This window comes from Argiope bruennichi, chromosome 8 (assembly GCF_947563725.1).
Source record: "Argiope bruennichi chromosome 8, qqArgBrue1.1, whole genome shotgun sequence".
In the NCBI taxonomy this organism is placed as follows: domain Eukaryota; kingdom Metazoa; phylum Arthropoda; class Arachnida; order Araneae; family Araneidae; genus Argiope; species Argiope bruennichi.
Window position 1 is genome coordinate 45143788 of NC_079158.1, and position 24365 is coordinate 45168152.

Here is a 24365-nt window from a genome sequence, read left to right on the forward strand (position 1 = left end):
TTTTATCACTCAAAAATCTTTTTTATTCTTTATAAAAGAATTAAAGGAAAATTTAGGATTTGAATTCAAATCCTAATCACAAATGTCATTAATTATTAATAATTATTTAGCAAATTTCGAATTTAATTCTTAATCGTATTAATTCTTATATTAATAGTTTCAATCGTTTGTCTTTTATTTTTGTGTAAAAATTGCTTGAATTTAATTACACCATTTATTTGTTCTAATGAAAATAACTTCCCATCCTTTTTCAGTATGTTTTCGGTATCCCTTTGCTTTTCGCATTCTATTTTGGTTCTGCCTACAAAACAAGCTGTTTCTGCAAAATATTTTTTTCTCACAGTAAATAAGATGCCATTCCCCCATAAATTAACTAATGTGTATATACAATTGCAGAATAAATATTTTTTTTCTGAATTCTTTATTTTCTATTTCTATTGTAGTAAAAATGAGTCAAATAATCTTTTTCCAATTACTTTATTTTTATTTTTATGAACGAAATAAATTTGCCGCTTTTGGACTAAATAATTATAAAGAATATATATTTTTAATAATATTATAAAGAATTTTATGATCTTTTTATTTCCTCTTATTTATTTTATATTTTATCATTCAAAAATCTTTTTTATTCTTTATAAAAGGATTAAAGAAACATTTAGGATTTGAAATCTATAACAAATTTCATTAATTATTTAGCTGATCTCATTAAATTTGGAATTTATTTCATACTCATATTAATTCTTATATTAAGAATTTCAATCAGTTCTTTTATTTTTGGATAAAGATGTTAGCAAGAAACAATTACTATTTTTTACAATTACTATTTTTTTTTTAACATTTTTTCCTAATGCGTTATTTTTATACTTTTCTGTTTTAAAACTAATGGTAAAATTCGTTCAGAATACATTATTAAAAAAAGAATTGAACCATTATTCCAAACAGGAAAAAAGTAATAATAAGAGCTAAAATCAATTAATAATTAATGTTAGAAGCCTTTTTTTTTTTTACTTTGAAACACTTATAATTTGTCATTTTTGCGATTATTTTTTGTGGAGTTTATTCTTAAACCAAAGTTAATTACAATTCCAAATAATGAAATTTTTTTTGCAGAATTTGTGTAATATATAGTTTATATTCTTAAAAATAATCATTACGATCTTTTTAAACATAATCATTTGCCAAAGCTTTTCCAAAATAATTTTCACTTGTTTTTTTTTTCAGAAAAATAAAAATGTCTTTAAGAATGTTGGAATAAATTTTACACCTGTCAGACAGTCTGGAATGCATCTATTTGCTTTCTAGAAGGGTTTTTAATTCATTCATCTTTGTTGTTTTCTGTAAGCTCATCTTGATCAAAGCAGAGGTCCAAAATGTTTCAATCAGTAGAGTGATCAATCAGCCACGATGAAATTCTTGATCACGTTTAAAAATTGTTTGAATTCAATAACATCATTTATTCATTCTAATGAAAACAACTTTCCACGCTTTTTTCGTATGTTTTCGATATTTGTTTGATTTTCGCATTCTGTTTTGGTTCTGCCAACAAAACAGCTGTTTCTGCAATTTTTTTTTTTTTATCACAGTGAATAAGATGTCATTTCTCCATAAAATGACTAATGTACATTCAGTCTCAGAATAAATAATTTTTTTCTGTATTCCTTTTCCTCCAAGAATTTCTATTGTAGTAAAAAATATGCGAAATAATCTTTTTTCCATTACTTTATTTTTATTCCTTTTTATGAACGGAATAAACTAGCGGTTTTTTAACTGCATATATACAAATTTTTTTAATCCAAAATTCTACAGAAATTTGGTATATATATGTAACATTATTGTATGTGACACAGAATGCAGTTTGAAGACAGTGAAGATACTTTTAATTTCGTGACGTCGTTTTATTTCATTTTGAAGAAGCAGGCATATGTACAAGCGATGAGCACACAGGACGACACAGACAAGAAATGAGGAAAAAGCTCTTGGACATTTTATCCCTGGTCTTATATAACCTATGAGTTTGATAGGGAAAACATTTCTTCATAGTGCTAATATATTACGAGATTTCGATAGAGATTTTCGTTACACACGCGGAGAAAGTAGGGGAAACACAGGGAAATTTTAAAAAAGAACCTCATCAGCGTTATTTTGCCTCTTCGCACGCAGTGTGGGAAAGTTAAGATTCTGGCTGATTCAGCAATTTAACAAAGCTTCTCTTGAATTAATTAAGTAGAGACAGTGGAAGTGGATCACGAAATAAGAGAATATTTTAGAATGAAGTTACTATGGGCTAAATTAAGATAAAATCTTGAAAATTAATTAAATTGAAATTAGAATTAAAATATCATTACATATATATGTATACAAAAGATACCAAAAAGATATATACCAAAGATATTGAATAAAATTTCTATATATTTGGTAGATGCATAGAAATTTTATTCGATATAGAGAAATCGTTTTTCTATTGAAAATCTAAGGTCTATACAAAAAGCTTGGTTTATTAAGATTTTCGGTACATGGAAATCAACTATATTTAAGCAATCATTTTTATTTTTTTTTGATAGAGTGATAGAGACAGAGAGATATATGAGGTAACCTACCTAAAATTGGCTACTCCGACCCACCGGAAGGCACACGGAAAAATCTGAATGATCGGATCGCCGCAACAGCAACATTGGACGGAGCTGTGGTTGAATCCTAAGGGCCATCACCGGCCACGGTACAACCCTTCCCTAAGGAAGTACACCCCGCCATCCATGGGAAAAGCCAGACCCTCACCTTCTTGTGTATTCACCAGGGTGTCGAGAACCAAAAATCATGGCGCGAAGTTTCATACCCTCAATTATGAGGGGCCCTCCTCGTTGGGCCCATATATGAGGTACAATCGTCTCAAGTTTTCACTCCTTTAAAAAAAAAAGCAGTATTGAATGATATTTCTAAAATTATGCAATTTTTTAATCAATTTCCCAATTTCTGCTATCGCACTTTTTATTTAAAGAAAAAAAAATGGATTTCTATAAATTTTCAGAACGAGTTCTGGGTTAGAGGAGTTTAAAAGATGAGGAACTGATTTTGAGGAAATTGTGAACCTGCTTTTTCATATGAGAAGTTACTTCGGCAAAATAATAATGTAAAACTTTAAAAGAAAAACTTTAAAAAAAAAACCCTTTTATCTATATATTAAATAATTAGTAAAAGCAAAATATGAGTCCCCAATCTCCAAATACTGAGAATTTCATAAGGAATATCACAACAGTAGTACCAGTATATCCCGATATTTTGCCCCCCCCCTTATGCCCAATACCTTGCTTAAATGACCGAAAGTTTATTTTAGCAAGGGCATGAAGTGTTGTTATGTCTATCTACTAGCACGAGAATTGAAAAAAAAAACTTTTTGAGCTAGAAAGATGAAATTTAGCATGTGGACTTTAGATCCTACATGTAGGTTTCTATCAAAATTTGGACGAAAACAATTCAGGAAAAGTCTGTCTGTCTGATTGTTCTAATACAGATTGTTTCGTTCGATAACTACAAAACGAAAAGATCTAGAGAGAAAAAAATTGGTCCAAAATACAGATTCTTGTCGAACTTTGAAACAACAGATTATCAAAATTTGAACAAACATTGTCAAAGCATTAATCGCCTGTTGATCTTTACTTTCCCATGCATGCAATGATTTAAATCAATAAATTTGACCACAATTTTTGTAGTTTCATGTTAAATGTTGGTTTCTATCGATCAGGAAAAAGTTGCCCGAAATACATATTCGCACGGTAGATTCGGTAAAAATGCTAGATTTCAGCCAAAGATTTAAATTTCGTAACCATCGCTTACAAATGCCATGCAAGGCATCCGCGGCTTTACTGAAGGTCCACAATTTTCTGAGGGGAGGAGAAGGATAAGACTTTTATAGGAGAGTATGCGAGGAAGATTTGGAAGACTACTCATTATATGATTATATCAGGTCCACCAATGGTTATATCACAGAAAACTTAATAGCTTTTAATAATCACCTGATTCGCATTTTCGCATAATAAAAGTACTTTGAGAGATCCTTTTATCCTCTACAACTGGAAAAATTTCGCCATTTTCAAAACATAGCTACTTAATCAGAATACTCTATCATTATTGTGCGAATATAAAATAGTACAAGAACAGCTGGTCGCCGAAAGCGGCTAGTAAAATATTAAAAATCAGCTGATGAAATGATTTCAATGCTTGACATATTTTGGTAAACATTTCTTGAACAGAATTGTAGGCTTAGGCAAAGATGACTGCAACGGCGACATAAATGTGTTTATCTATGTCTAAAATATAAGTGGCGCCTAAGATCTTAGTCTGTCCAAAGTTCCGGTAGAACTTTAAGTAAATACACTACAGTCCAAGGTCCAGGTCATTAAAATGCTCAAACCAAAAACGATAAGAATGGAATAACAAAAAAATATTTATTTTATTAAAATATCATTCAATAAAGTTTTCAAGAACAGTAAATAAAATGTTTTAATGTAATAATAAATAGTCTTCAACTGTGGCATTTATTGACTTTTTTCGTCAAAGTCTTTTATGATAGCAATTTCCATATTTGCTCAGATTTATTTTCGTATCTTCTGATAAGACGATCACAAAGAAAATGAGGCAGCCGAAATGGACCGACATATCCGGCCGGGTTTGGAACAACAAAGTCAAATCGATGATGTTCCGGGTTCGGGCAAGGGCATAAAAAAGGGGTGACTCATCGGTTGAGCAAAGAACTTTAATTCATGCCGATCTTTGTTTTATAAAGAAATAAATAGATGCCAAACCTTTTTTTCATTCCAGTCTTTTTTTTTTTTAGAAATAAGGGCTTTCATTGAAATAAAAATAGTTTCCTTTTCTCAGATAAGATGATTGATTTTAGTGAATGTTTGATTCTCAGATTTATTAAATGCTGCTACAAAATATATTTTAGAATTCTGAAATTTTTAAATTTTATTCTATATGAAAAAGAATCAAGAATGTAATATTATAATGTGTACCAAAAACATGTGTATCTCTTATAAACATCTGTCTCTGTTTATAAGAGATGCGTGTGTGTGTGTGTGTGTTGGCGACAAAATCGTCTGATTCTGAGTTACCAATCCTCGCACATATATACTGGGAAAGGCACATCTTGGAACGATTCTTTTTTAAATCCTTAAATATAATTTTAATTAATTGAAAATTAAACGAAATTTTGACTGTTTTCGTTGATGATTTTCGAAAATATTTCAGAAAAAATATATTTTTTCCCATCATCTTAAAATAAAAAATAAAAAAAAAATTTAAACAGTATATTTTATTTTTTAAGTGAAAATCAAATCGTTCTCGTTGTTACTACTGTTCGGTTTATTTTTCATGTTAATAGGATTCAATATAAGGTACGCCATTTAATACATTTTTTTTAAAAGTTTCTATGTATTTACAATTAAAGTGTAACTTAAAAATCAAATAATGAAGCAAAAATTTTTTAATTATCTTTTCAATTATTATTTTGCTATATAGTTTTTTTTAAATTTTTAATCAATAATTAAAAAATATTTTTAGCATATTTTCTATATTTCACACAAAATAAAAGTAATAATTTAATGCTTCTGTTAAAAAATTAGTTTTTATCAACATGTTGCCATTTGTTGAGGGAAACTCAAATTAAAAGATTAAATTAACTCTCTTTCTGCAAACTTAACGTAGAAAAGTGTGCAATTTTTATCACGTGTCTGTAAGAAATGAAATAAATGCGAAATATGATATTTTCTAGAAAAATAAATGCAAGAAAAAGGTTTCTGTGACTTAAAATATCTGTATTATTAAGTCAACAATTCTATCTGCTTGATGAATGAATTTGTAAGTGATTTTTTTCACAGAAAACGACAAAATTTCTTTCAATTTTTTTGGACAACAGGAAGTCCGTTCTTTCATATGTATGTGAATACGACAGCTCCAAACCAAAACACGGTGAGATGGATAGATGACATTTGAGATATGGTTTTATTGCTAAAATGAATGATCTAGATGACATTTTGAATCCAGTTCGTCAACCGGTTAATAGTTTCTATATATATCCGTATTCATATACATATGAAGACAATAACTAACGATTCTGTAATTTACAATTTGTCTTATTTATTAATTCATTTCATTCTTGCATTCATTTCTTGATGACCGTTTCGCTCACGAATACTACTTTTCAATATTTTTTAAGAATCAGTCGCTAAAAGTAAGACTTTTTTGTTCTTTTTTTTAAATTTAATTTTCCTAACTCTGTTTTAAAAAATCGACTATTATGACATTATTTTAGGTTTTTAGATATCAATATTGGAATAGGATTTTTTTTCATATATATACGTTACTGGATATCATATATACAAAATTGGATATTTTTTATGCATAGAAAAGCACTTTTAAATATTTTTTGATTATCCTATTTTTTTTCGATAAAAATGAATTTAAAAAAAAAAAATGCAAATACCAATTTGAAATTTTTACCAGACATATGCAACACATTCTAGAAAAGAATTTCGTAATTTACGCTAAAATTAAATAATAATAATGATAAACATTTTCCTTAATTTGTATGTTTTATAAACTGACTTCAAACCTAACTAAGCAACCATACCGTTCGACAGCTCATTTTATAGATATCTTTAATATCTAAAGTTTTTTATTTAAAATTTTCCACTAAAATTAATAGCCTTTTATTTTTTTTAACGAAAAATCGTTGTCTTAGCTTCTATTCTCCCCTCCCCCCTTTATTCTTTATCCGGAAACATATACATTCGCACACCTAGAGGCCTGTTTTGGATTGCTAATCTAACGACTTTAGCCAATAAAATTGTTTTTCCTTATTTTGGTACATTTCATGACTAGCTGGCAGTCATGAAAGGCATATTTCCAATGAAGCATCTGACCACTGCCCATGTACTGAGGGGAGGAGAGGAGGGAGGGTGCAGGGAGGTCCATTCGTTAAAAACATATTATAGTCATGTTGCTACATCAATAACTTTGTAAAATATATAAATTCTATGTATTATAAAATATTATGATTATAATAATACTTGACAAAGTATTCATGTTCAGAATGTTAGAATATGTATCAGAATAACTGAAATATTAGAATATATATAAATCTCGAACGATCTTTTAAATTTTATTGTGTACAAATTTGGGTGTTCATTATTTAAGTATTATAATTTTTATTTATTTATTAAATATGAATCATTTATACTTATTTATAAAGCTCAATGTGTGTGCGTGCGTGTGTGTGTGTGTTGGCGTTCTACAGAAAAGACCATTTGACCTACAGCTACCAAATTTGGTACTTATATACCTTGGAGGTCGTGAATGTACACCTGGGGTCCCTTTTTTTTAATTTTTAGTTAGAATTTTAATTATTAATTAAAAACTAACTTTCCCGCCAAAAAAAATCTTTTCATTTTCCCCACCGCCAAATGAGTAAGGGTTCAGATTTTTTTCCCAACAGTAATGAGGCTAGGCTTAAGATTTTTCGGCTGATTATTTCAAACGATTCTGTTTATTTTCTTAATGTTTGATGCATTTAAAATTAAACATTGTTAATGAATCGATCTTTAAGATTCATTCTGAAGTACTTTTGAATTAAAATAAAACAGAATAAAGGAAATTAAAAATTTCTAATCTGCATAGCGTTACCCCAACTGGCGTAGAAAAACTGACGCATTTGCGTTACCGTAACTGGCGTTGAAAATTCACGCATGCGCATTGTGTTCCGATTGTTGACATGACAACCATTATCAATGGATGATTTAAATTATTTTTAGATTAGTTGAATGCTTTTGTAATTAAAGTGTATTTATGGTAGTTATATATTTTTTGTATATGCTTATAGTTTTAAGTCCATCGTTTTTTAAGCAGTTTTTTTTAACCTGTTTTCAACCGATTATTTTAAACGATTCATTTTATTTTCTTAGTGTTTGATGCATTTAAAATGAAACATTGTTAATGAATCGATCTGTTCATGATGAATCTGATAAAGTTTTGTTGACAAATTCTTGAAATATTACATAAATTAAGAAAGATATTCTTTAGTGCCCATAAAGTTTAAACGCTCAGTGACTGTTTTCAGTAATCATATTACAAAAAAAATACTTTGTTTCAGTAAAAAATATTATTATATTAATTGCAGATTCATCCTTTCCACTTTAATTTATTCTACGGGAGCTAACAGAAAATTAGAGAGATGCATATTACGTTATGACTGAAGGCGTTTATAATATTATGAATGAATTATATGACTATCAAAATTTGAAGTTTCAAAATATTTTGATGAAGAAGTTATTAAAGTAGGAATTGCATAAAATATTTAATTATTAAAATTTTAACAAACATTAAGATTGGCGAACCGGCTGTTCGCCAAAGGCGGCTAGTTATAAATAAATAAAAGCAAACGAATTTTATTAACGAAGCTAAATTAAAAATAATTAACCTAAATTAAATCATTAACACGTTATTAAGTTAAAAATGTATCGAAATATGACACTAAATTAACCAGCTTAATAAAGGATTCGTAAAGCACACTGTCAAAGGCCACATAATGCTTCAATCCGCCACTGGTGACATGACTTGATCATAAAATTCCTGCTTATAAGCCATATACCATATTTCATCCATCTGGCTCTTTCTCCTTTTAAGTCATTTAATAGACATATAGGCATAACATAACTTTTAAATTGTTTTTCCAGACCTATCCAGATAAGAAACTAAAATTTCGTGAAAAGTTTCAACAGTTCTAATTCAAATTTTATGAAGAGGTTGCAATATTTTATACTTCAAATACAAATTTTACAACAAAGTCATCATCGTTCTAGCAAACAAACAACCGCAAATATGTGAAATCCTCGAACAAAATATTATTTTATAGATGAAATTCCTCTTCTATTAACACGTTACTAAGTCAGGTAATCACCGAATCAACCCACGTATGACAAATTCGAGAGATTTAGAGGGCAATGGACGAGTGTTAACCGATTATGTCAAGGTAAGGTTAGATCCAATTTCGTCCAGTTCAGTAGCTTATGATAGATACGCAGGTGTGCGTATCAAAATCTAAAAGGGGATGACGCGTTTTTTGAGCATCGCGATATTGCGTTTCAATATCGTTCCTAGTAATGTTGACCTCGAGTGCGTGTTATCGCTCTTACGGGCTGTTTCAGTCGCATCATCGGAGCGGCATGCGGTCTAGTAATCCGAATGAGTTTTATGCGATAAATTATATTTGTCATGATTACACAGGTGCTCGTGTTTTTCGTTCACATTGCTGTTGTGACAGTTTTCCTCGTCTCTCAGTGTTTGTTTTCAAGATTTTTGCAGAAAATGAAATGTCATTCTATGAAATAGCTCGTAAATGGTGGTGTTTTTTTGCCCTTAAAAATAACGTGACTGTTTTTTGGAGGATATCAAACAAACCCAAAAGTGACAATCTACATTTATTTAAATCTTATAAATGAACTCATCAAAAATTGGCTGCGTTCTTCCTTCATTTCCTTCTTCCGTCTAAGGAAATAATAATTTGATGTTTATTGCCTTTTGATGTTTGTTACATTCCATTTGTTATTTTAGTAAGGACCGAAGAATAATGATAAAGATTACTAAAGATTTTATTACTTTCTCATATGCATACTATACAGAAAGTTTAGTAATCGTTAAGAAATTCGAACTCAAGATTTTAACGAATCTGCGTGTTTTAGACCCCCCCCCCGAGTTCGAAAAGCTCAATTTTAGAAAATCCCCATCCATTTGTCTGTGAAACAGTAACTCAAAAACGTTTCAGCTAAACGGTTGAAATTTGGCTTACGGGCATTTTACCAAATTTACAAATTTCTTTAAAATTTTGAGCAAAATCCACTCAGAGGAAGTCTGTCTGTCCGATTGTTTGTATATAAATTAACACGCTAACAACAAAACGAAGAGAGCTACATAAATGGAATTCATTGAACAGATTTAACATCTATACTGTAGACACTTATCAAATTTTGAGCCAATACAATGAAATGTTGACCATCTGTCGGTCAGAAACATATAAACGCGATAATTCAAAAACGCTATGAGTTATATGTATTAAATTTTGTATGAGATTTTGTTATTACCAGCTTAGTTTTTTTAACAAATTTTAATTTCTATTGATTGGGAAAAACATATCTTAAATACAGATTCGATTTTCGAATAATATTAACAGTATGCCAGGGCTTAGTCGCCAAATAACGTGCCAAATATGACGCGATAGATTCAGTAAAAATGCTAAAAACTAAATGCTAAATTACGAAATATAACCAAAGATTAATATTTCGTAACTATAGAATGCCAATATTTACAATATCATGAAAGGCGTTCTTTGGTACACCTTTGTTAGAAAGTATGCGAGAACGTTTTGGGGAGACCTGCTCTCGCTGGTTTTTTAAAAGCTATCATTTAACGACTGATACGACTCGTGCCTGAGAGAAAAGATAATCTGTTTAGATAGTATGTTCGCTACAATCAGAGAGTAGGCAGGATCTGTCAACCGAGTCACGTGGAAATCAACGTGTTAAAACGCAAACGATTATAACGCAAACGATCAATTAAAACAAACAATTTTATAAATTTATTAAATGCTATTTGTTATGATAATTTCAAGAATAAGATTACGATATGTGATTTTTGTTTCACATTCTTTTATGTTTTATGCTGATTCATTAATAATGTCTTTATGATTTAGTTCCTTTTTTTTTTTTGGTGAATTCAAATTTGATAGATAAAATGAACAAGGAGATGAATCGTTTTTAATTAATGCTGCATCTTAAAAATAAATTATTATTATTATTTTCAATCTAGCGAAATATTATTTTGCAGATGTGAAAATAACTGGTAATCAGTATAATTTTCGTAATATAAATAAAACTTAGACGCATTTCAAGTAATTTATTTTGAAAATTCTTTTGTAAAGTTGCATTATTAAGATCCTTGAAGATACTCTTGAGTTTATTAATTCCCATAAAGTTACATTTCAGTCTTTGCGATATTGGAAAATTTGACTTCATTCCGCTTTAAAAAAAACATTTGAGGTTTCATGTTCTTTAAAAAAAATTCGAACCTTTTCATTATAGAAATAATGTCACTTTCGATAAAGATAAAACTATGTAATCGAGGTTAACTAAATGCATGTGTACATTTGGATTAAAAGCTCCTAATGATGATGTATTGCATGCATTTTAAGTCTGATAAACGTAAAATACATACAAATTGTGATAATTCATCATACACGATTAATCAATTCATCATATAAAATTAATCATACAAAAAATGATTAATTTTAGAAAGAGGGTATATTAAACTTTTTCTGTCATTTGTCGAGATATAACAAATATCTCTTGCAATGAATATTTTGGAATTGTCTTTATATTTTAAAACTATATTCTATCTATATTAAAATGATATTCAGATTTTAAAAATAATGTTATATGCAAAAACAACTTTTCATATAAAAATACACAAATAAATTTGAGGTTGGAATCAATGCAAATATACATATGCACACAAACACAAAGTAAAAAATTTAAAGATGATTTGTACTTCTAATTAAAAACATCGTAACATATTCATTTCGTTTTTAAAATTTGATGATGAATATTTAATAACAATAACCTACGTAGAAAAGAAATATGTTTAATATCGTTTGCAAACCACGTTTTTATAAATGCAACGTTTTTATATTATAATGAAGAATATTACAGTAAAATATACTTCTAAAATTTATTAAAATTTTTAAAAAAAAAAACACCTGTAGTTGTCCGCCCAAACGTTTTCGCCCATTAATAAACTTAGAACGTCTTGGCATACAATAGTTATGAATTTAGCATTTTTACTATCGTGCCATCCTTATCGAATGACTCTTATCTGTCATGTCATCCATGGCAAGTTTTTGGCGATTAATCCCTAAAAAGCGATTAAAAGTATCCAAAATATAATTTGTGTCCCATATATGTTTTTCTCAATCGATTGAAACGACGATTTGACACAAAACTGCATTTGAAGTGACAAAATTCCATACCTAATTTGATATATTTAAATCCTTGCTTTTTTAATTATCACCTTAACATCTTTCTGAAAATACAGACCGACAGACAGTCAACCCCTTGTTGGATTTGGTTCAAATTTTGACAAGTGTCTACACTGTAGATGTTATATTTATGTACCAAATCTTATCTATTTAGCTCTCTTCGTTTTGTAGTTATCGCGTTAACTTATATTTGGACAGCCAGACTTACTCTCAACAGATTTTTCTCAAAATTTGTTTAAAATCTGAAAATTTGGTGTGAATACCATATGCCAAATTTCACACATCTAGCTCAAAGCGTTTTTGAATTATCTTTGTCATAGACAGACAAACAGACATTTTCCAAAATTTTGTTTTTTGAACTCAAGGAGCTCTAAAACGTGGAGGTTCGTCAAATTCTCGAGTTCGGATTTTTAGACGATTATTATATTTTCTCTATACTACGTATACCAAAAAGTAAAGTTACGCGCTAAAATTTGTAAAAAGTGAAAATCAGTAAAAAGTTTTTTTTTTTTTTAAGTAGTGTCAAATTTTATTTGGGTAGTAATAAATTCCGAGATTAGTAAAGAAAAGAATGTTAAAATTTTGATTTCATTTTTTAGTAAAAATCTAATAAAAGTATTGTAAAGTCCTTTTTTTACTGAACATCTACTATTTAAATATAAGTATATGAATTTGGATAAATCTAAGTTCAACGATCTGTCTTAAAGTAAAAGTAGCATTTTGAACGTTTTTTTTTTTTTTATCATGCAGCATGTCATTTACAGTTATGATGTCAATCTATAAGCATTAACATATTAATACGACGAATCTTTTAATCGATTAAGTCTGACATTTATTATTGTCGATGAAATAATAATGATGAAGTCATCGGTCTTAAATAGTGGTGGTCTGGAAAATGCAATGCTAATAGCGTAAATGACCTAGCTCCTAGCCGATAAAGAGGCCTTGGATAGGCCGATTAGAAAATTTTATTCGTCTAATTGCCAAATAAATAAATTTGTTAAAAAAATACATATTATATGAATAAAGAAATATTAGAATTCTCATATCTAATTATTAATATAACTATTATATAAAAATGTAATTAATCATTTATCATAATATACTAAAACATTAACAATTTATATAATTGGTTATATTAAATCCCACTAAACAAGTCATGTAAAATAATAGTTTTTAAAGCTATACTTATTTAAAGTTTATTGCCTTTCTGCAATTTATCATAATAATTAAATATTTTATTATAATAAAGAAATCATTAACTATAGATTATGTTTAATTTTTCAAAAGTTTTATGACTTGAGCAATTTTTTCCTTGATACATGTATTAAAAAATAAATAAAAAATAATAAAAAATAAAATAAACCATTACTTGCTGATAATTTAGAAATTTGTTGAAATTTGAAACTAAATTGCTATTTTTCAAAAGTGAATCCTCATCATATGTTCTGACCTGGTGACAAAATGCTTAAATCCACCATAGCATATAAGTTGTCGTATGCTCCGTTGTGATCCAAGCCGTTTTGTTTTCTGCAAAAGCACAGTCATTTCCAAGATTAAACTGGTGTAGGGCATTTTGAGAGTAATAATAATAAGCATCGATTATTATAAACATTATCGACAGCGATGAGAAACTGAATATTCTGAAGCTGACCATATTTATTGGAAAAATAACCGAGACATGGCAAAGAAATGTTCGCAGAAGAAGAATTGATCGCCTTATTACTAAACATTTCATACAGCATTTAAAAATATCATGAACATTTCAATGGAACAAAGGAAAACCAAATTAATCAAAATCTCGTTTGAAATCAAATTAACAAATGAAAAAAAGAATTTAGTTTTAATTAAAAAATTTTTTTACTAAAGAAACTCTTATCTAAATTCGAATTTGTGGATAATTGAAATCAAAGCACTTTAAATGATTGTCACAAGCAATTACCGGAAAAGAAAATTAGTCTTTTACTCCAGCTGAGTTAAAGGAAGTTTCCCACAATATCACCGCAGGCTTTATGTGTTACTCATCAACTTCGAGAAAAGTAAGAACATTCTAGAAGCTAAATTTGTCTCATCTCATTTGAAATGAGTCACTTCATTGAAGAGACTGAAAATGAGGTTGCCAAATTGAGAATTGCCGCCAAAACGCATTTCCTTGTCCCAGGTGTGGAAAGAGAAAGTTCGTAGGACGAGCGCGCAATGCTTTCCGGTTGCAGGAATCGGTAGAAGTGAGAGCCGGTCATGAGCTTCGAACGCTTCTTTTTATCCAGTTTTATCTCCTGTTCTTTCGGAACATCTTCAAAAATAGGTTATTTACCTTGACTTTCTTCTTTCTATTCATCAGCTCCTTGCGGAAAGAAGCATGGATTTTCTAGCCTTCAGGTTACTGTTTTGAATACTGCCTATCTCAGTTCCGAAAAATATTTTGCAGTTCTTTTGTATGTCAACAAAGCAGCGTAATCGTCTGCACGTTCCAAGTTAGCGTGAACATATGTTTCCGAACAATGAACATAGTTGAAGTGAAGGAAAAGATAACGTTCTTATCAGAACACAGTTTTTGAAAGCAATGAAATAGTTCTTAGTAATCTGTTCTTAGTAATTCTGATAAAAAGCGAAAGCGGTTAGGGTCTGAAAGAATGTTTCTTTTTCTTCTGAAATGTTAGGCAATACAATGTGAAACCTTAGCATATATTACTAGTACATAATTTTATTATTGAGAATTGTGTTTTTCTCAAGTTGCTACAAGCTGCTTATAAGATGAATTTATTTACTTTACATAAATATTCCTTTGACACGAATTTATTCATTAATAAAATTGCATACTTTTACAGCAGTTTTGAAATATTGCGTTTAATTTATTAAAATAAAGGATGCTATATTTAAAAAAATTATAGTCTGTATAAAGACGTTTTTTCATGTATCTATGCAAGGCTTTCATGTAAAATTGGCTTGTTTATTTGTCTGAATGTAAACTGTTGCAATGTTGTTGAGAAAGTGCTAAAAATATGAGACGAACTTTTGTCTCATATTTTTAATACTTTCTCAATTTTTTTTAATGCATCCAATCGGCATTTCACCTGACTTTTTAATGAATATTTTTTTAGCTTCAGCTTATTGAATAAGATTTTTTTTTTGATTTGATAATTTGGTCATTTTTTTAATTATTATATATTTTATTGCACTAATTTCAAAGTAATTCTTTTGAAATACTACATCAACGCAAACTGCAGATTTTTACTTTCTTTTTAACCATAGTATTTAAAATTGAGGCATTTTGTTTTTCCTGCTAATCATTATTGCCAAAACATCACAGTAAAAAATTTTAATTCTGGATTTAATATCATGTTATCTAAAATAGAATGGGTTTTAATGGCGATTGTAAAATATACAGGAAATAAAAAAATATTTTCATTAAAAAAAACAGATACATATAACAAAAACGTTTTCAAACATATGGTTGTTTTCAAGTGCGTTGACATTTCAGTGAATGTGCGTTGCAGCTTGTTCCATAAAAATTTTCTTGATCGTAATTAGAATCCTATTTTTAATATCAGCTGATATGCGTTTTTATTATATCTCGCTTTAAATCAAGAAAGTATTAAGCATCTGAGACCAAACAACTCTTTTAAACAATCTTCTTTTAAAATTGATTATTTCTTAAATTATAATTTAATCGCTTAATACTTGCCAGTATCCATCTACGGACTTCTTCTATAGGCAAATATATGTTACAAACTCTAGTGTGAGAACTTCAGGCAATATTAATATATATGTTCTATATGTTAGATAAAGAATGTCATTTATTTGTAAATATTGGAATCATACTTAATTAATATTAATTAAACTTAAGAATTCTAAAATTTTTTTAATGGTTTGAATACAAAAATTTAAAAAATGTACATCATAAAAGTATTTGGAATTTACTTTTTCTGCATACGTATAGAACAAATAATCATAGGCACGAGGCAGATCAATAAAAAATAAAATAAAATAAATGAAAACATCCTTACCATTATTACGGCACAGTTACCATTATTAGAACAGTTTGCACAAAAAAATCCTTTGTTTTAACCATTGTTAATGCACTATCTTGGAAATTGTTCGATAGTTTTTCCCTTAAGTTTTTAGGTTTAGTGCGTATTTCAAAATTTTTAAGCAATCTAAATATCAAAATTGAAATTATAATTATAAAAAAACTTCGGATTTATTGTAAGGAATAATTAATTATAAAACGATATAAAAAGAATAAAATATATTTTTGATACTTTACTAGACTCTGTTTTCCATTGTACAAGAAATCTAAATGAATGCAAAAAGCTACTCTTCAAATTCTATTCATTTATAAGAAAACTAGCTGATATACGAGATAAGATTAAAATATTTTTATATCTAATATTTTTAATGGAAAAACTAGTTTTAAAAAATTTTATGCACAAAATCCTTTAATCGTCTAAAATGTTTTTTTTTAATTGAATTGAGAATATCATTTCAATCAGACGATTTTTAAGGACGACCCTTGATTAATTTTCTTCAAAAGTCGTCTGCATCTATTCGAGGCCGTGCGCGAAAAAGATAAACAGAAGTAGCTATGCAGGAGGCCGAAAGGTTGAATTCGTGACGTCACAGTCGAAAGCCTCTGCTTAGCTCTGTTGTTGATGTACGAAACGCTATTCCTATGCAGAAACTAACTATTTCGTCTTTCGATAGAAATTTTTCTATCTTTTCTATCTTTTTTTACGGATTCAAACTAACCTCGGAATGAATAGCCAATAAAAACTAAGAATTCATAAAACCTCTTTAATTAAACATTTATTTTCTTGCGGATTAAGAAGACCTTTGAAATAAATAGGGGATTTGTATCTTTAAATCCATAAGTTTCCTTTCAAATCAAATCGCATTTACAGAAACACAACAGAAGTACAAAGTTTTTGGCATTTACTTATTACTGAATGAATTTTTAACATCGACGATTAATTAAAATAAATATTTGAAAAAAAATAGTACAAGTAAAATAAAAAACTTTTAAAGAGGCTTTGACACAAATTTCAATTGCAAGAAATGAATTTTGATAGAAGATCACCCATTGTTTAGAGAAAAAGTACCAGAAACCAAAAAACATTTTTTTTTTTTTCATATTCATAAAATAGCATATGCAAAAAACTGATATTTCATTAAAAATCAATTTTAAAAAGATTAATTCAAAGTAGGAAATTCTGATGTTGGATAATCCAGTGTTTTGAGAAAAAATATACAAAAATGATAAATTATTTAATTTTATTTACATAAATTTCTAATTAAATTGTTAGAAACAGCTTTCCACATCACCCTGGGGGTACTGTTTCTAGATGCACTACCCCTTTTCAGAAATATTAAGCGAAGGTGGGTTCCTCAGTAGGTCTATTTCCTTCGTTTGCTAAAAGATTAATATCCTAAAGTTTATCCTACTAAGAAAAAGTTGACAGTTTTCTTTTCAAATTTTTAGCTCTAAGCTGGTCATTCTTAATAATGGGGCACAGGTTCTACAAAAAATGTAAGATTAAAGCTAACTAAAATTAAAAAAGCTAAATTAGCATTAAGTTCAAGGATCTCGACAAATTTAAATTATTACCTGTAATAAAAATAATATAGGAAATATTTCATTAAACTATTTCAAATTAAAATTCGTCATTCTGTATGTTTAAAAAATAACTGCGTTTCTGAATAATTTTCTAGCGATTTCCTCCAAAAACCTATTATTTTCTTTTGTCCACAATTGAATTAAAAAAATTATGAATGCTTTACATAAAGAGAAAAAGTCCGTTAATTTTCAGCCGAACAATTTCGTTTTGCTCGGCCCGCACAAGCGAGTTGATTTTTTCCGTACTTTAGGCTTAGCCGATCTCGGAGAGTAACATTAATTTCTAACCATTATGAAATGCTTACATTTAAAAGAAGCTATTGAAATTTCTAAGCTTTAGAAGAACCTAAGAAATGCTTCAATTACATAATTAAATAAACGATAATGTAGAGGTAATATAATCAACAATTAAAGCATCAAATTAGACTTGTCACCACGTGAGTAAATACAAGAACAGCTTTATATCTAAAAATATTGCAATCAAAGTTAACTCTAAAATATAACTAGATTATATTTTTGTATGGAACTAACATAAATTTAAAAAACTTACTTTAGAATGAGTTAATCCAAGAATACACCGGAATTTCGATATGTATTTCTTTAAATCACGCGCGCATTCCAATCGCAAGCACTCAAACGAAGGCTTTACGCTGTGACGTCACAGCAGCTAAATTTCTCATGTTTATGGCCTCCTCTAGGTGTAGCGCTCTTGTCTTTTTCGCGCACGGCCTCGATCTATTCAATTAATTTTTAAATTTCGAAAAAAACAAAAACAAAAAAAAGTGAAGGAAAATTTCACGGAAATGCAGTCAATACCACTGGAATGTTAAAATTTTATATTTTAAAATGTTTTAACAATATTTCTATTACATTAATATATTCTAAAAGCACTGTGGAAAAAGGCAAATTTTCGATTAATTTTTAATTAACTGAATATTTAATTAACTTCTGGATTTTAAAGTGTTCTATCTCTTTTCCTAAATAATAAGAGTGCAAAGTTTGATTGAATTCGATTCAGTTGTTTAAGAAAAGAAGTGAAAAATACATACAAAATTACAATAATTTTTATTTATATGAAGATTGTTCGTTAAATAGCTTCCATGAATATTCTGTTATTTTTATAACTTTTGCACATCAGTTTGACATTTCGAATCAAGTCTCATCCTTTATTATCCATTATCTTCAGGTGAATTTTAGTATGGCGCTGTTTATTCTTTTCGAATTAAAGTATCAAACAATAAATATCAGTTGCATTGTCTTCTGCGCGATGGTTTGCGAATAAGTAACACGAATTTCACTTAAATAATCAGCAGCATATCTAAAATAATACAATGAGTTGTATTATTCTGGAACTGTTCTTGACGTTTGGAATAAATGTTCGTTAATATTGTAAATACATTATTAGTTATTAAAATTTTTCTGATTTAATTCAAAGAAAAACTTTTATCGTTTCTTAAGTTAATTACATACCCTATTATGACTGATTGCGAAATTAAAATAATATATTACACAATACTTTAATTACTCTTCTACTATCAAAAAGGTAAGCAAAAATACAAAGGTGAAATAGCATCAACAATTAATTTGAATTAGATATATAATAAATTTGATTATTCTAAGAATAAAATATTTTATAATATTAACTAGCCGCCTTTGGCGACCAGCCAGTTCGCCAATCTTAATGTTCGTTAACATTTTAATAATTAAATATTTTATGCAATTCCTACTTTAATAGCTTCTTCATCAAAATATTTTAAAACTTCAAATTTTGATAGTCATATAATTCTCTCATAATATTATAAACGCCTTCAGTCATAACGTAATATGTATCTCTCTAATTTTCTGTTAGTTCCCGTTAGAATTTATACTATAAATTAAAGTGGAAAGAATTAATCTGCAATTAATATAAAAATATTTTTTACTGAAACAAAGCATTTTTTTAATAATATGATTACTGATAATAGAGTCACTGAGCGTTTAAACTTTATGGGCACTAAAGAATATCTTTCCTAATTTATGTAATATTTCAAGAATTTGCCAACAAAATATTCTCAGATTCATTATGACCAGAAAGATTCATTAACAATGTTTAATTTTAAATGCATCAAACATTAAGAAAATAAATAGAATCGTTTCAAATAATCAGCCGAAAAATCTTAAGCCTAGCCTCATGACTGTTGGGAAAAAAAACTGAAGCCGTACTCATTTGGCGGTGGGGAAAATGAAAAGATTTTTTTGGCGGGAAAGTTAGTTTTAAATTAATAATTAAAATTCTAATTAAAAATTCAAAAAAAGGGCTATCCTATCTTTTAAGTTAGATCAAACTGCACACGGTGTGCAAATTTGATTAAAATCGGTTAAGTAGTTTAGGAGTCCATCGCGGGCAAACAACGTGACACGTAATTTATATATATTAAGATAACAAGCCTTCTCTGGTGGTCAGCTGGTTCGCAGAGAAGTCTGATAGTGTTTAACTTCAGTTAAATATCTAATGTGTATTCGATGTTCGTGATTTCCACATTCGAAAATTTTTAAGCTTCGAATTGTGTCATATGTAATAGTCATGTTAGTTAATAGCCGTGTATTTGCTGTTCATAGAAATTGTGTCCCACGATATAATAATACTATAAAAAGTTTGGTAACTTTTGGTTTTCATTTATGTTCTAAATTTTATAACACTCTAATTTCACTTTGATATACCTCATTTACAGATATTAAACAGAATCATTATATACTGACCTTACATAAATTTAATGACTTAAAAAGACAATTTTTTACATTTTAATATAGTGTAAAGATTAATTTTGGGAAATAATGTTTTTGGACATTATCATGGAAACTCCAAAATGACCTTCATATCTAATTAATTAAAAAACTTATTTAAAATTAATTAATTGAAAAATTGGATGATATAATATGTATCAGACGTATAATATGTAATTAATCGATCATTTCCACTCAAACTAATCCCAAATCTGATAACTAACAGTGTGTCCTGTAAAATCAGTGGCGGATTTATGCAGCTTGCGACCCTAGGCAGAACAAGTTATGGGGCCCCTCTTTTATGGGGATCAGTTTGGCTCAGCATTTCAACATATTTTTAACTTAATCAAAATGTTGAGAGTTGGATTTATTTTATTTTATTCCAGTAACTTTATGAAAATGTATTTAATATTTAGTTATAGCGCTTCTTAACTATCGTGATGGCAGCATTAACTTTATCTAAGCATGTGCTTTATAAAATCTCCCATAACTAAGGCAATAACGAAATAGATAGGAGTCTGATCCATTAGGCTAGAAAAATTCTTAACCCTTTCGCCGTCCTTTCCTGTCAGCGAAAATTTCTGTTTTTCCTCTTTTTTTCGCCGTATTAAAACAAATTAAAATAAAAACCCAAACATGTAAATATTTACAAAGCGTTTTAAATGTTTAAAAGTTTTAAAATATAGAAGAACGCTGGAAGAGCGTTACGGCCTTCCTGCAGAAGTTTCACTTGAACGCGCTAGACGCGTTACGGACAACGAAGAGGTTAATATCATTCTAATATTTTATTATTATTCAGATTTATATTTCTTACAAATATATTTATTCGGCACAGACTGATAACATGTTTTAATCAACTGGCTGTGGATCCTCTCAAACCAGGAATCGTATGTATCTGTGTAACTGGAAATTCATCATAGTGTAGACTTATAGAGGATCAACGCACTCTCAGGCAGAGATGTAGGCTGATATTTCTTTATTATTAATAAGAAGACATACCCATCTAGACAGTCCGTTAACCTGTTAACAATATCTCGGATATGATTGTCACAGGTTAACTAACGGAAATTGTAGTGAAAAATCTCATGTACGTTGGTAAAATGCTTAAGAAATTTTTTAAAAAATCATACTTAGCTGTAAATATATAGTAACATTGAAAATTTTGTTTTCGTGCTTCTGTATCCATAATATTCGTGAACACTCGAGTTATAACCAATCACTAAAATCGGTTTGAATCTAGTAGTGATCCATCAATAGGGGAAGTCAACCATCTAACTCTCCGACCCACCACGAAGGCACACGGATTTAAACCATAAAACTGAATGACCGGACCGCCGCAACAGCAATTGGCGGGAACTGTGGTTGAGTCCTAAGGGCCGTCACCGGCCACGGTACAACCCTCCCCGAAGGAAGTACGTCCCGTCATCGATGGGAGGAGTCAGATCCCCCATCTATTAGTGTACCCTCCAGGGTGGGCAGATCCAACCACCATGCCGGAAACATCTCATCCTCATTTCGAGGTGCCCCCGCCTGGGGGTCATCAATAGGGGGAAAAAACTCAATACTAAATCTATACTTATAATAAAGCTCAATGTCTGTGTGTGTGTGTTGATGCTCTACAGGCCAGACCGTTCAACCTACAATTACCAAATTTGGCACTTACATACCTTGGAGGTCGGGAATGTGCACCTGTGATCCCTTTTTTGAATTTTTAATTAAAATTTTAATTATTAATTAAAAACTAACTTTCCCACCAAAAAAATCTTTTCAATTTCTCCACCGCCAAATGAGTAAGGCTTCAGTTTTTTTAATGCTTTTTTTCCCCACTCTAATGAGGCTAGGCTTAAAATTTTTTGGCCGATTCTTTCAAACGATTCTGTTTATTTTCTTAAAGTTTGATGCATTTAAAATTAAGCATTGTTAATGAATCGATCTTTCAGATTCATTCTGAAGTACTTTTGAATAAAAATAAAACAGAATAAAGGAAATTAAAAATGTCTAATCTGCATAGCGTTACCCCAACTGGAGCAGAAAATTCACGCATTTGTGTTACCATAATTGGCGTTGAAAATTCACGCATGCGCATTGTGTTCTGATTGTTGACAACTATTTTCAACGGATACGGACTTGGTTTTGAAGGCTTAATATGCTTTCGACAGATTATTTCAAATGATTCTGTTAATTTTCTTAGTGTTTGATGCATTTAAAACTAAACATTGTTAATGAATCGATCTGTTCATGATGAATCTGAGAAAATTTTGTTGAAAACTTCTTGAGATATTATATAAAATAAGAAATATATGCTCTAGTGCCCATAAGGTTTAAATACTCAGAGACTCTGTTTTCAGTACTCATATTTAAAAAAATGCTTCGTTTCAGTAAAAAAATTGTTCTGATATCAATTGCACTTTAATCATTTCCACTTTAACTTAAAGCATAAGTTCTACGGGAACTAACAGAAAATGAGAGAGATGCATATTACGTTACGTTACAAAACCGGATGGTCGCCAAAGGGGCTAGTACAGAATAAAAATAATACTGAAATAAAATATTAGCAATATTCTTCAATTGAAGTGAGAACATTACGAATCAGCATAAGTATAAGAGCTGATGTCTGCGATTTTTATTGCAGACCTCGAGTCAATAACTTTTGCTACAATTCAGTATTAAAATAATTAGAAATAAATAAAAACTAATTATGTTTTCATAAGTAGTTTTTATTTAATTCTAATTTTCTTTCATGCATATAGTCTTCACAAACCGATAAATCAGTCAATTTAAGTTTTAAAAAACCTGTCTCATTTGTTGGACGTCAAAATAAAAGTTTGGATTTCACATCCCATAATGAGTCAAATTAAAAGGGAGAGGATATTTTTAATTCTTCTCAGCGTTATAGATGGTGGGGGACGATTATATATATTGATAGGAATGAGCATTTCTGAAGCTTCTCTTTTTTTTTTTTTTTTTTTTTTTCCCAGAACATTTTCATTTCATAAGTAATTTCCAGCATTGCAAAAACATGTTTACTTTGTGAGTACTAATTTCTTTGATCTATTTATTTGTCAGTAACAATAATAATATATTATTTATAAACAAACCGAAAACTATTCATATTTCAAAACAAAGACTGTATTAAAATACTGATCGAGTGTAGAAATCATTCACCTTAAAATTACGCAAGATTTTTAACTGAAAGATATCCTACTGTTAACAGTACAATTATCTGTCAACTTGTGCCTTCTCTGCGATATTTTTCGAACTCCGAGAAAAACGTCATAACAAACGAGATTTGCTCCGCCTCCTTGTCCGGGTTTTGTTGTCTTTGAATCAGATTAAGTTTTGCCAATGCTTGAATGAATTCCTTTGGCAAAACAAACCCCAAAGGCGAGACATCGTCTTTCTTTTTTAAAAAATAAAGTTGCCAAAGCCGTAAGCAGAAGCCTTATAACAAAAGATGGTAATCGTTTGATATTAGTGGCTTCGGTTGACTGAAATTCCAACTGAATCAGCATTATTTGAACAGTATTCTTATTTGGATTATTACTTTTTAAATAAAATGGCTGAACTGAACTGCTTAAGAAAAAGGTAAGCAAAATTACTTTTACTGATGATTATTTACATGATTTTTTCTGAAATTCTTACTATTTCTTTCTTTCTTTCTTTCTTTTCTTTCTTTTTTTTTTTACCAAAGTTATCTATTTTCTGAATATGATATTCCCCTAAATGGTGTGATAGTGATTCAGGTATTTTTCCCTACAAAATATTTAAACAAATTTCATCTGAATGTGTCATAAATTTATTGTGTCTATATTTATTGTGTCTATACATTTATTTTACTTCGTGACTGTGATATCGATTGACGAAATGCAGACGATAAATATAGAAGCAAATAACTAAAATCAAAAT

The 24365-nt window shown here is 29.2% G+C and overlaps 1 protein-coding gene across 4 annotated transcripts in view; it reads left to right on the top strand.

Annotated features, from left to right (window-relative positions):
• LOC129981182 (uncharacterized) overlaps positions 1-24365 on the top strand; it is a 100247-nt gene that overhangs the window by 13284 nt on the left and 62598 nt on the right. For 2 of the 4 annotated variants that reach the window (XM_056091907.1, XM_056091910.1), the window contains exon 1: positions 23833-24044. The exons of the other annotated variants lie outside the window; for them this stretch is intronic. The gene's annotated coding sequence lies outside the window, so the exon portion shown is untranslated. Of the gene's footprint in view, positions 1-23832; positions 24045-24365 lie in introns of those variants that run through there. 4 annotated transcript variants of the gene reach the window in all.